At 37.0% G+C, this 14,216-nt stretch overlaps 2 pseudogenes; one reads left to right on the plus strand and one right to left on the minus strand.

The window, feature by feature from the left end:
- The first annotated feature begins 7,413 nt into the window (after positions 1-7,413).
- On the plus strand, positions 7,414-8,734 carry LOC114047452 (annotated as a pseudogene).
- Positions 8,735-12,367: 3,633 nt separating this feature from the next.
- Positions 12,368-13,791, minus strand: LOC114047453 (annotated as a pseudogene).
- Between the last annotated feature and the right edge of the window lie 425 nt (positions 13,792-14,216).

Here is a 14,216-nt window from a genome sequence, read left to right on the forward strand (position 1 = left end):
GAAATTGCCACCACACACAAATGTACCACCTATTTGTTCAGGAACTCTGAAATTCTCTTATCTTCCTCTGTCTCCCTCCCCAGATATCTCCCTCATCCTTCTCCCACAAAACCCTACTTTTAGTCCATACTGTGACCTCTAATTCCTTGACCTCTCAGTTATCTCCCAGAACATCTCTTCTGCACTTGCCACTATCTCCTCTTCTCCCAATTTTTAACCCTTGGTGAACCAATTCAATTCTATACTTTTCCCTCTCTTGAATCCCTACCCTCAGTATCATATCATCTATCCTGCATGACTAAAATTTGGTCTTGGATCATTTCCACCATTTATGAACCTTGGTCCTACACATGTGCTGCTGAACAAAGGTGGAAAAAAATCATACAACTGTTCTGATTGGGATTACTACAGATTTATGTGACATAACCTCACCTGGACCCTAAGTGCTGCTAGGCAATCATACCATACCTCCTTTGTCATCTCACTATCCCACTTTATTTTTGTCTAGGCAATGGGGTTAAGTGACTTGCCAAAGGTCACACTGCTAGTAAGTGTTACGTATCTGAGGCTGGATTTGAACTCAGGTCCTCCTGACTTCAGGGCCAGTGCTCTGTCCACTGCACCACCTAGCTGCCCCTCTATCCCACTTTCCACAGGGGCTTTTCTAAAACTTTCCATACCTCCTCAAAATTCTCATGGCTATTCCTCCCCCCATTCTCTCAGCTGAGAACCTTGTCTCATATTTTACAGAAGAAAAATGAAGTTATTCATGTAAACTTCCTCTTCTTTCCTCTTCCCAATCTCATGTCACATAGGTACCTTCTGCCTCTTTCTCCTCCTTCATTCTTATCTCATTTGATGATGTAGCCTTACTCCTTACCAAAGCTAACCCATCTACTTATTTGTGATCCTCTTCCATTTCATCTCCTCAAAAAGATTGCCCCCGCTGCTATTCCTAACTTTTTGCTATCTGCTGCCTACAAACAGGCTCATATCCCTCTTATCCTGAAAAAAAAATCCTTCACTTGATCCTTTTACTCCAGCTAAATATTGTATCTCTTCTGCTTTTTTGTATCTAAATTTCTCCAACAGGCCATCTACAATATATACCTCTACTTTTTCTCCTCTCATTCTCTTTTTAACTTCTTCCAATCTACTCTTCAACCTTATCATTCCACCAAAACTGCTCCTTCCAAAATAATGAATGGTCTCAGTTGCCAAATAAAATTGCCTTTTCTTAGTCATCATTCTTCTTGACCAATCGGCAGCTTGGACACTGTTGACCACACTCTCTTCTTTGATACTCTCTTCTCTGCAGGTTTTCAGGGCACCACTCTCTCCTAGTTCTGTACTGGGCTTTCTTCTTTTCTCCTTATATATTGCTTCACTTGCTTATCACATTAGTTCCCATGGATTTAATTGCCAACTCTACACTGATGATTCTCAAATCTACCTACGCTACTCCAATCTCTTTGGTGACATACGGACTCACATCTCTGGCTGCCTTTCAGACATCTTGAACTGAATGTCCAGTATGTATCATGAACTCAATGTCCAAAACAGAACTCATTCTTTTCCTCCAAACCATATTCTCCTTCTACCATTTCTGTTACTATAGAAAGCATCACCCTTCTCCCAGTCCCTCAGCTCACAACCAAGAATTATCCTGGATTCCTCATTATTTTTCACCCTCCCCAGCTACCCATATCCAATCTGTTGCCAAGGCTTGTCTATTCACTTTTGCAAGATCTCACTACTATGTCCCATTCTCTTTTCTAACACCACTACCACTCTTATACAGGCCTCATAGTCTTATACTTGGATTATCACAATAGCCTGTTGGTGGATCTGCCTGACTGAAGTTGCTAATCACTCCAATCCATCTTCTGTTCAGCCGCTAAAATGATTTTTCCAAATCAAGGTTTGATTATGCCATCCAACTACTCAATAAACTCCAGCAGCTTCCTATTTCCTCCTGAAGTAAATATAAAGTGCTCTGTTTGATATTTAAAGCCCTTCACAACCGTTTTACCTTTCTAGTCTTCTCATACCTTCCTGCTGGATATGTGCTATTCAGTCCAATAACACTGGCTCCCTGCTGTTCCACAAAACAAGACACTCAGTCTCTCAGGTCTAGTCATTTTCTCTAGTTATCCGCCATTCCCAGAATGCCCTCTCTCTTTTCTGACTACGGACCTCCCTTCCTTCCTTTAACTCTCAATCAAAATTCCACCTTCTACAGGAAGCCATCCCTAACCCTTCTTAATTCCAGGGCCTTCTTTCTGTTAATTTTTTCCCCTATTCATTCTGTATATAGCTTTCTTTGTATATATTTGTTTTCAGGTCTTCCCCCATTAGATTGTAAAATTGTTGAGGGAAAAGACTGTTTTAGCACAGTGCCTGGCACGTGGCAGGTATTTAATAAATGTTTATTGATTGATTGACTTAAGTGACTATTGGAATGGGCATAACTGGCCCTGGCTGGATGTGAGTATCCTTTGCTTCAGACCTGCTGCATTCACAATATATGCTAACATCTTCCCTGAATTCCCTCTGTTTTCCCTTCAGTTCTATAGCTTAGTACTGCTATACTACAGAATACTGCCACACTGCATTTCCAACCAGAGTCTTTTGGTTTTCTGTAACTTGGTGGGAGAAGAGTGGGAGGGGAGAACTGACTTCTATTGCAAACCTTTGGATCAGCTTGTTGAAGGCCTGCCAGAATGGCCTGGCTATTGGGGAAAAGAGTGTTAAGTGAGTGTCTTGGGAATTTTAGGGATTAGCCACCTTGGGGTTAGTTCATCAGGTTATTACCACACTAGAGTTCTTGGTACTTTAGACCATGGAAACAGCTGAAATTGTGTTGTTCCATGTACATAATTCTTATTTTGGAGAGGATTGAAATGCCATGAAATTTAGAGAAAATGTCTACTCCTCCATGTTCTTTATCATTTTACCATTGAAATGATTACATAGGCTTGCCATCAGATGGGGTTGATTATTTGAATATAGTTTCATTTATGAATCCTTAAACACCAGGATCATCACTTAGATAAATAATGGATTAGGTAACACAAGTTCAAAAATTCTAGAAGGAAACTATCTTCATTCCAAAAACACCAGGCCTCTAAATTGTATTTATCAGGGAATATTTATTTATGCACACAATTACATGAGTCATTGCTTCTTTATTATCTTGCTAGAGACATAAAAATCCTAGCTTCTAAGCAGAGGCCCCATTGATATTTTAATAATTATACACATTGGTGAAGGACTGTAACGTGTCTTAAAATGTCTTCTTAAAAGTTGTTTATCTTAGGCTTCTAAAGTTTCTAAAGTTAAGCTAAAAGGATTTTCAGTGTATATTATCTATTTTTTGTTCACATTTTCCTGAAGTTTTTACATTTTTGTCTGAGTAAAATAGATACCAGTTACCTTTGAAATTATACCAAATATCTGGGTATAATTCAGGGCCACTGTCACTGTGCATTTAATGGGAGACACTAATTCAGAGAGATTTCCAAATTTCCGTGGTTCTTCATCTAGATGAGGGCTTTGTAGCAGACCTAATTAATACATATACGTATCTATAATCACAAATATAATTCCATAATAATCATTCTACATATTTTAAATTAAATTATTTCACATTTAAAACAGAATAACCATTAATGTTATGCTGGTCAGAAAATATTCCCTTTAGAACATCTGATTCTATTGTAGTTTTGAATCACACTCTTTGATAAATTAAACTAATTTTCTACTATTATAATTGAGTAAAGCTTTAGCAGGGCTGAGCACCTATGGTCAGCAAGAAATGCATGCACTTTGAGCCTTAGAGGCCTGAGTTCACATAAAATTTCATTTATAAGTGAAATGAATTAGAGCATTTTAATCTAGTTCCTTATAACCTAGTGGATATTAATGCAAGTTTATTTAGGTATTAAATAGGTCAGGATTGAAATGAACAGCTAGTCAGGAGCCTGTGTGCAAATAACGACTATTTCCAATGTGTTTATATCTCATCAATAACATAATCTTTCATTTTCCTGGCTACTTTTGATAAAGGCTTACCCTCTAATTTTTGCATTGAACTTTTGTGCAGCTCTTGTTCTAAAATATACAAGCACATGATTTCCTATAGACATTGACATTCTAAAAAAAAGAAAGAAAGAAAGAAAGAAAGAAAGAAAGAAAAAAGAAGTGTAGCATAGTAAGAAAATTCCTAAACCTGGAATCAAGAGGCCAGTCTTTTATACTTGGCTTTGTCATTTGCTATCTTTATAATTCAATGAGAAACTAGATGGTACAAAAGATAGACAACTGATCTTGGAGTCAGGAAGACCTGAGTTCAAATGTGACCTCAGGCACTTACTGGCTATGTGACCCTAGATAAATCACTTAACTATGTTTGCCTCTGTTTCCTCATCTATAAAACAAGCTAGAGAAGGAAATGGCAAACCAGTCCAACATCTTTGCCAAGAAAATCCCCAAAGGGCTCACAAAGTGTTGGTCACTCAATGACTCAAAAAAAACCCAAAGTCAATTATTGAGTCACTCTGAGCTTCATTTTCCTCATTTATAAAATAAGAACAAGACAACCAGCATCACAGAAGTTTTGTAAGGTCAGTTCTTAGAGAGATAGCATGGTATAATGGGTAGAATGCTGGACTTAAAAGGAGGAAGATGTGTTCAAATCCTACTGTGGATACTAAAAAATTGTGTGAGCATGCCCAAGTCTCAATCTTTCTGACTCTCAGCTTATTCACCTTACTTAACTATAATAGGGATAAAATTTCTTCACTGATGTAAGCCTCAAATTAGATTAGGTATGTTAAGAATTTTGCAAAACTTTGAAATATTACATAAATGTCAAATAAGAAAATAACAATTATTCTGACAATAACATCATTATAATAAAAAGAAAGTTACATATAAATATATTTGTATCACAATAATGGGCAGTTAGATGGATAGAGCACTGAGCTTGGAATAGGAATCCTCATCTTCCTGAATTCAAATCTGATCTCAGACACACACTCATTTAGTGACCCTGAGCAAGTCACTTAACTCTATTTCCCTCAATTTCCTCATCTGTAAAATGAACTATAGAATGCAATGGCAAATTAGTCCAGTAACATTGCTAGGAAAACCCCGAATGGAGTCACAAAGAATTAGACATGACTGAAACAACTGGAAAACAACAATAATAATAGTAACATCTGGCAATTATATTGAACTTTAAGGTTTACAAAGTGCTTTATGAATGTTATCTTGTGTGATCTTCATAGCTAGTGAGTATGTGAAGCCAGATTTGAACTCAGAAAGCTGAATCTTCCCAATTTAAAGACTAGCGACTGTACCACCTGTTTGTCTTTTAAGGCCCTTCATAACTTGTTTCCTTCCTGAATTTCCGGTCTTTTAACACCTTATTCCCCTCTACCTTCTTCATAATCCAGTAAAACTTGCCTCTTTGCAGTTCCTCACATGAGATACTCCATATCCTGATTCTATGCATTGTCACTGGCTGTCCCTATCCATATAATTTGGCCTCATCCCATCTCATCTCTCTCTGTGTCTCTCTTACTTTCTGTCTCTCTGTCTCTGTCTCTCTGTGTCTCTCTGTGTCTATCTCTGTCTCTGTCTCTCTCTCTTTCTTTGTTTCCTTTGCATTCCAGCTAAAGTCTCATCTTCTACAAGAAGCCTTTCCCAGTGCCTCACCTCCAAGATAATCTCTGTAGATTCCTTGTTTGTACATAGTTGTTTGCATGTTACCATCTCCTCCAGACTGTGAGCTCCTTGGAAGCATGATTTATTTTAATGTTTCTTTGTATCTTTACTGCTTAGTACAGTGCCTGGCACATAGTAGCCAACTTAAAATATATGTTGAATTAAGAGAATAAATAATTGAAAATCCCCAAATGGATTATAGTATTATAACTATTATGTGAACTGAAAAATATCTTAGAGATAATGACAGATCAGTACTAAGAAGAGCTTTAGAAGTAATTTTTTTTCTTATATGTTAGAAGAATATGTTCTGTATTCTCAGTAGGTTACCTATTACTGGAATGACACAAAAAATCAATCTGATCACTAGAATACTTCTTAAAAGACTTGCTTAATGGCTCAGCAGAATGAGAGAGAACATCTTAAGGTGATTACCTTTCAAAGCCACATTCTAAGTGGTAAAAAACAAAGTGCCTAAAGCAGTATTATTTATATTAAAATTGTGTCACTTCAAAATATATATCTATAGTGGTTGGGGGATTTATTGTTGGTTGCACTTTACAGTTGGCTAACCACAGAGAAAATATATTGGAGTCTAAAAACATTGTAACCTCTTGAACCTCCTGAAAGAGATCCCAAAATGAAAACTCCCAGGGATATTATAGCCAAATTTCAGAGATATAAAAAAACAAATTAAAAATCCCCAATTAAATGTCAAAATAAAAATAAAAGTGGAAATCAATAAAATTGAAATTAAAAAAGCTAGGAGCTGGTTTTATTAAAAAACAATAAAACAGATAAAATGTTGGTTAATTTGATTTAAAAAATAAAGAAGTACTATTGTGCTATAAGAAATGATGAGCAAGCAGATTTCAAAAAAAATAGGAAAGACTTACATGAACTTTTGCAGAGTGAAATGAGCAAAACCAGGAGAATATTGTACACAGTAATGGCCACATTATGGGATAACTGACTTTGATAGACTTGGCTCTTCACAGCAATGCAAGAATCTAAGACAACTCCAAAAAACTCAAGATGGAAATTGCTATCCACATCCAGAGAAAGAACTCTAAGGAGTCTGAATGCAGACAGAAGTGTACTTTTTGCTCCCCTTTTCCTTTGTTGTTTTGTTTTATTGCTTCATTCATATATCAAATTGTGCACTGTCTTGAGGGGGATAAGTGGGGGAGAGAGAAAATTTAAAACTCAAAATCTTATAGAAGTGAATGTTGAAAACTAAAAATAAATATATTAATTATTCAAAATAAAAATAAAGAAGAAAACTAAATTACCTGTATCAAAAAGGGAAAAAAGTGACTGCACGAAAGTAAAGCAATATTAGTAGCTCTTTTACCTAATATGTACTAATAAATCTGACAACCTAAGTGAAATGAATAAATATTTTAAAACTATAAATTGCTCAGATTAACAGAAGAAATAGAATATTTGAATAATTCTCTAATTTAAAAAATTGTTTTTTTATTTTTAATAATTATTTTTTTTAGTTTTCGACATTCACTTCCATAAGGTTTTGAGTTTTAAATTTTCTTCCCTTCTCCCTCCTCCCCCCCTCCAAGATGTCATGAAATCTGATATAGGTTCTACTTATACATTCATATTACACATATTTTTCCATTAGTCATGAAGTAAAGAACAAGTAGTACTAATGGGCCCTTTCCCAGCATGGAAGCCGAGGCAGGGAAAGGAGGAGGAGGCAGAGATGGCCCAAGGCCCAGCATAGCAGGACCCCTCAGATCAGGTGCCCAGGCTTAGCACATAATACTTCAGGGCTTTCTGCAGGCTCTTCTCTAGTAGCTGGGTAGAGAGTGGCAGCTCCTCTGCCACTTCCAAAGAGCCTTTCCACTGGCACTGCACCCAATTGGTCGAGGAAGCTCCTTTATCCCCACCAATAGGGAGATGGTACTGGGATCATGAGACCAACACTCTTAAATTAAAAAGTCCTATGCTTGTATCAGGAACCAAAGAGAAACTCAGGAAGGGCAAATCAATTCATTTTGTTGAAAATGATGGCACCACCTCAGAAAGGTTGTCTGAGAAGAGATTTTCTGAAAGAGATGAGAAAACAACCAAAGGAACTGATAAACACCCAAAGAATGACAACGTTACTCTGGATGATGCTAAATGTGTTGCCTTGTTTTTATTACAAGACGCTGAAATGCAGTGTTATCTATTCCTTTACAACATTTATGAGGAATAAGAATCTTGACAAATTCCTCATGGCATTGTTATACTACTTATCTCATTATGTAGGAAAAAACCTTCATTGGAAAAGAAGCCCAAAAGCTACATGGCAAGCCATATAGAGAAAAAAGAGATGAATTTGGTTATTGAGAGGTTACAAAAGTCACAGTAATACCTTGCCCAGAAATATCGTATCCTTGTTTTAGGTTTGAGAATGCCTGACAAGTCTCACATCATAGGCCTGTGGAAAGGAAAAGATTTCAGATACACAAAAAGACCAGAAGTTCTTTGAGGCCCTCTTCACCTTCTGTACAAATGTAGCTTGGATAGTATTCCAATGTGAGTCCCTAACAGAGATTGATGAAGAAATAGGTAAGCTGTTTCATACTAATATGTTCAATAGTGCAAGAAGGAGGCAGAAGAATGAAGAAGCTGGTGGGAAAAAGAGAAGAATGACTTTTGTTCAGTTCAGGAGGATGATGGCCAAAAGTCCAGCAATAAAAACAACTATTCATATATGCTATCCAGCCTTATCTATTCTTCTGCCCTCCCCTAAAGAATATGCTCAGCATCTCTTTGAGAAGAGCCATAGCTGTACAGGTGTCCTCCTTCAACAATCCAACAAAAAAAAGAATTAATCAACTGTGCCTCAATTGCCATGCCAGTAGTTGGTATCCTAGGAAAGCCTTGAAGCCTATTCAATACCTATACCCTCCTCCCCAGTGAACAAGAACAGAACCTGGAGCCTACAAAGAGAAATGCTTCCCTGTTAATTGAAAATAATGCCAAAGTTCAACATTAGAGTTAATTATGAAAACACTAGGTCCTCTAGGAGTATTGATTAAATAACTACTGTTCCTTTCTATAATTCAGTTCCAATGGAAGATAACTATTTTGATTTGCTAACTTTAAGCATGTGATTCTGATGTTGTCTCCTTATTTTTGTGATCAGATTAAAAAGTTTTTATTTTAAGCCTCACTAGATGTCCCAAGAACTACAGTGGTTCATGTAAGAGTGTGCCAGACAAAGAAAACACATTTTTGACTAGAAGAACTAGGGGAACATTTCAGAGGGCAGCTGAGGTGGGCTTTTTTAATTGTAGGTTTCAAAAATTTCATTAGCCGTTTATTGACTTTTGTAATATTTTTGTGATTTTGCAGAGTAGGGGTGGGGAACTTGTGGCCTCAATGGCAGATGTGGCCCTCTAGGTCCTCAAGTGCTGCCCTTTCACTGACTCCAAGCTTCACAGAACAAATCCCCTTAATAAAAGTTTTTTTTTTTTCGGTGAAGCTTGGACTCAGTCAAAGGGCTGCACCCAGGGACCTGGAAGGTCACATGTGGTCTTGGGGCTGCAGGTTCCCCACCTTTGATGTAGAGTAACATGTTTGGAAGTTTGATAAATATAATGATAAAGACAATTTTGTTATTATTTCACAGTGAGTAATTTATTTTGAGTGATATATTTTTCTTTTGAACAAAATAATTGAATTATTAGATAAGCCAAAATAGACTAATTTTTAATATTAAAATTATTTCTCTAAGTTATACCTTTGGTTGAAATAGTTGTTTTATGAATGAAATAAACGCTATCCAATTGAAAGCCTTAGAATATATTTCATTGAATCATTAAATGTCTATTGCATCTATAATGTGTAAAGCACTTTTGAAAAGTCCAAAGTTGACTAATAATGCCTGTCCTCAAAGAGCTTGTAGTCCTTTAGGAGAGAGAAGACATGAATTTGAAGAAGTATAATAGAAGGTAGAATGCATAAAAGCAACACAAGATAGGTTTAAGCAAAGCTTTATGGGAATTCAGATGAAGAGAAAGCTCAGGGAAGGCTTCATGGACAAGGTACCATTTGACCTGGGCCTTGAAAAATGCATAATGGGGGTGGGTAGAAAAGAGAGTCTGGGCAGAGAAAAAGGCATGAACAGAGACATGGATGTGTAATTGCTTGGGATATGTTTGAGGTAGAACAAATAATAGTACAGTCTGATTAGAACATAGGGTACATATAGAGGAGTAGGAGGAGATAGACTGGGGGGAAAAAGGTAGGTTAAAATCATCCTAGGGAGAACCTTGAATGGGTTAGTGTTAGAAGTTTATTGTATAGGCAACAAAAGACCAATGATGATTTGTGATCAGGTTAGTGATATGATCAAAAACTATGTTTTTAACATTTTGTAGTCAATAAGTATTTATTGAGCTTCTTTCAACACTATGTTAGGTCTTATGGCATATAAAAATATAACACATGGTCCCTCCCACAAAAGGAATGATTAAAATATAACAAACATTTTTTTAAAAAGACCTAAGTCCAGAGTACTATATCCAGCCACTGAGGGAGATAGGAAGATAGGTAAGATATGTCCCTGCCCTCAAAGAGTTTACACTCTCCTAGGGGAGCAGGAATGTGCTGGAGCCAACTCACTTGGCTCTCCAAAGCCTATGGTTAAATTTTCAGGGTAAGCATTTTCACCTCAGAAATTGGCAAACCTGACAAATTAGGGATTGATTTATTGTTTTATTGATTGTCTAGACTTGAGAAAATGGTGAAGAAAATGTTAATAAAGCAGATTAAGCTTAAAAAAAAAGAACTAATGTGAGGAACCATGAGAATGAAGCAATAAAACAAAACAACAAAAGAAAAGGAGAGGAAATAGTATGCTTCCATCTGCATTCAGATTCCATTGTTCTTTCTCTGGATGTGGATAGCTTTTTCTGTTGTGGGTCTGATGGATTTGTCTTAGATCCTTGCATTGCTGAGGAGCACCAAGTCTATCAAAGACAGTCATCTCACAGTGTGGCTGTTACTGTGTACAATGTTCTCCTGGTTCTGCTCATTTCACTCAGCATCAGTTCACATAAGTCTTCCTGGGTTTGTTTGGACACATAGACTCATAAATATTTTATAATATCTACATGGAATGTAGATTTCTCTTTTTATCTCTTGCTGTTGAGCTTTGTTAGTAAGATATAGAAATGCTGATGATTTATGTGGCTTTGTTTATATCCTGCAACTTTGCTAAAGTTGTTTTTTTTTATTTCAAGTAGTTTTTTACTTGATTCTCTAGGATTCTCCAAGTATATCATCATATCATTTGCAAAGAGTGATAGCTTTATTTCTTCTTTGACAATTCCTTTTCACCACTTCATTAGGTTTTTAATCATCACATCAAAGTCAACTTAAACCCACCTGCTCTGTCTATGTATGTCTCTTCAAAATATCATAGGAAAGATACAGTTCTCAAGAATTATAAGTATTATCTTCCTGTGTAGGGATGTAAACAGTTTGCCCTAATTGAATAATGTTTTTTTCCCCTTTCCTGTTTCCTTTTTTATGCCTCTCTTGAGTCTTGTATCTGAAGACCAAATTTTCCATTGAATTCTGGTTTTTTTATTAGGAAACTCTGAAAGTCCCCTATTTCATTAAATGCCCATCTCCTCCCTTGAAAGATTATGCTCAATTATGCTGGGTAGCTGATCCTTGGCTGTAATCCAAACTCTTTTGCTTGTAATCCAAGCCTTCCTATCTTTTAATGTAGAGGTTTCAAGGTCCTGTGTAATCCTGACTGTGGTTCCATGGTATTTGAATTGTTTCTTTCTGGTTACTTGCAAGATTTCATCCTTGACCTGATAATTCTGGAATTTGGCTGTAGTATTCCTTGGCATTTTCAGTTTGGGATCTCTTTCGGGAGGTGATCCATGGATTCTTTTGATGACTATTTTACCCTCTGGTTCCAGGCCCTCAGGGCAGTTTTCCTTGACAATCTCTTGAAAGATGCTGTCCAGGCTCTTTTTTTTTAATTATGATTTTCACATAGACCAATAATTCTTAAATTATCTTTCCTGGATCTATCTATTTTCCAGGTCAGTTGTTTTTCCAATGAGATATTTTACATTTTCTCCTATTTTCTCATTCTTTTGTTTTTTGACTAATTCTTGATGTCTCATAAAGTCATTAGCTTCCAGTTGCCCAATTCCATTTTTTTTGCATTCATTCCTTCCAATGTTTATATTTACTTAAGTTTGTCACTTGTTTGGCATCAGATAGATCATAAAGTATGTTAGTAAAAGAGAAATCTCAAAAATGTTCTTTTTGTTTTCTATTAGTAACCTATCAAGTTGGAAATAACCATAATGAAGGATTTTCTGCCAAATGAGCATTTCAAATTGTGATCAATTCAATAACAGAAGGCTCTGTAGCCAAAGTTTGATGTGAAGGCCTAACTCTGTATTTCAGCACATGTTCTTCATGAAGATGAGACTGGACAAACTTTCTGAATGCTGTGACCAGTTAGGTGTGTTTTTTTTTTTCTCCAGAGAGTAGGGATTGTTGCAATACTTCTGCTTAATAGTCACATGGACCCATTGTATCATGCCCAGCATTTTCAGATTCTTCTATGACCCTTAACTTATCAAAGGATTCACTCTCACTGGAAGGTACTGGCAAGAGAAAAGAAATGCTGTAGGAAGGCTGTTCCAAGTACATTATCAGTAGTTTGGGCACACACAGGCTGACTCCATTCTCCACTTCTTTTCTTGTCAGTTATAAACCCTTGAACTTGAAGACAATAAACTGTCTAAGGATCCAGATTAGTAAGGACTTCAGAGCCATATAGAGTATTTTTTTTCCAACTTATCATTGGTGCCATTTTTCCAGTATTGCATATTGTAAGTCAATGAGTAATAATAATCTCTTGAAACTCACATGTTAGGTTCATTTTCAATATTTGGATATGAGACGTGTAAGTGTAAAGAACCAGCCATTGATTCTACTTGTGTTCTAGGAGGTCCAATGATGGTGTCTTCCAAGGGACAAAAGGTGATGTTTACCCAATCTGATTGGTCATCTTCAGATTCAACCCTGACTTGGAAGATGTAGTTATCATACTTGGAGATCTGAGAAATCACAACTGGTGAGGATAATATTCTTACACTCATCTTTGAATGACCTATAACTTTTATACTGTGCTGTGTAGATAACATTTCCCTTATGAAAATCAGGTGGCTCCCACTGCAGAATGTTCTTCAAATTAACTGAATTCATTCTTACATTTTTTTTGGCTCTGGCAATATTCCTAGCACTGCAATTAAGAGGCAGTTGTACAGCCAGGGCTGGAAACTCCTTTCAATGTCCAGGGGCTGTGATCTTGTGAATCTAGACTCCTGTCACCTTTATCTATGTAACTGTACCTTTGGAGATGCTTTTTTTGGTGGAGAAAGGAGAACCAAAACCTTTCAAGAAGGAGGGGAAGGGGATTCCTGGTGGTGCCTTTACTCACCTTGCTCCATAACCTCCCAATTCTAATTTTTAATGAATTATTTTCTTCAGTTAGCTTTTGTATCTCCTCTTCCATTTGGCCCATTTTACTTTTTAGGGAGTTATTTTCTTCAGTGTGCTTTTTTTCCCATTTTGTCAACTGTATTTTTAAAGGAATTGTTCAATTTTTCTTCTACCTCTCTTATTTGAATTTTAAAATCCTTCTTGAGCTCTTCCAAGAAGGCTTTTAGGGCTTGAGATCAGTTCGCATTCCTCTCTGAGGTTTCAGATGTGAGTATATTGACAATGTTGTCCTCTCCTGAATTTATGTTTTGATCTTCCCTGTCACCAAGATATTTCTCTATGGTCATTGTTTTTCTGTGTTGCTTTTTGCTCATGATGTTTGCCTTTTTTCTGACTTTTAAAGTTGATCTCTTCATCTGGGTCACAGGCGGCACTGTCCCAGACTTCTTGTGCTGGGGGGCTAGAGGCCTGGTTACTGGTTTGCTGAGGTGGAGCTTACTACTGGTTTGATGGGACACCTCACTTCTTGTACTGGTCCTCTTCAGCCACAGCAAGGAGGACCTTTCCCATTAATTGCTCTAGTCTCACAAGCTAAAAGACTGCTGTATCTAGTTTTTCTGCTGACTCTACTATTTCAAGATTTTTCCTGGAGCAATATTCTCTGGGTTTTTCAGGGTTAATAAGGGATGGTTAGAATGACTTACTGTTTACTCTGCCATCTTGGCTCCTGGTAGTCAGAATAGATGACTTTCAAACATTGTGTCTGTGGACTAATAGCTCTAGGAGCAACCACTGCCACTGCTGCTGCCACTACTGCTGCTGATTCAGTCACTCCCAAGGCCTGTTCCTGGTTTGCAGGGGCTGTATTGGCACACCCTGCAGCCTTGTGGGGGACTGGACTTCTCTCTCACCCAGTTCTGACAGACCCCTTCTGCTGACCTTCTAATTGTCTCTGGAGCTTGTGGGCTGAGAAGATGGAACCACCACTGCTACTG

Source organism: Vombatus ursinus, unplaced genomic scaffold, assembly GCF_900497805.2.
Source record: "Vombatus ursinus unplaced genomic scaffold, bare-nosed wombat genome assembly UNPS02014787.1, whole genome shotgun sequence".
NCBI lineage: Eukaryota > Metazoa > Chordata > Mammalia > Diprotodontia > Vombatidae > Vombatus > Vombatus ursinus.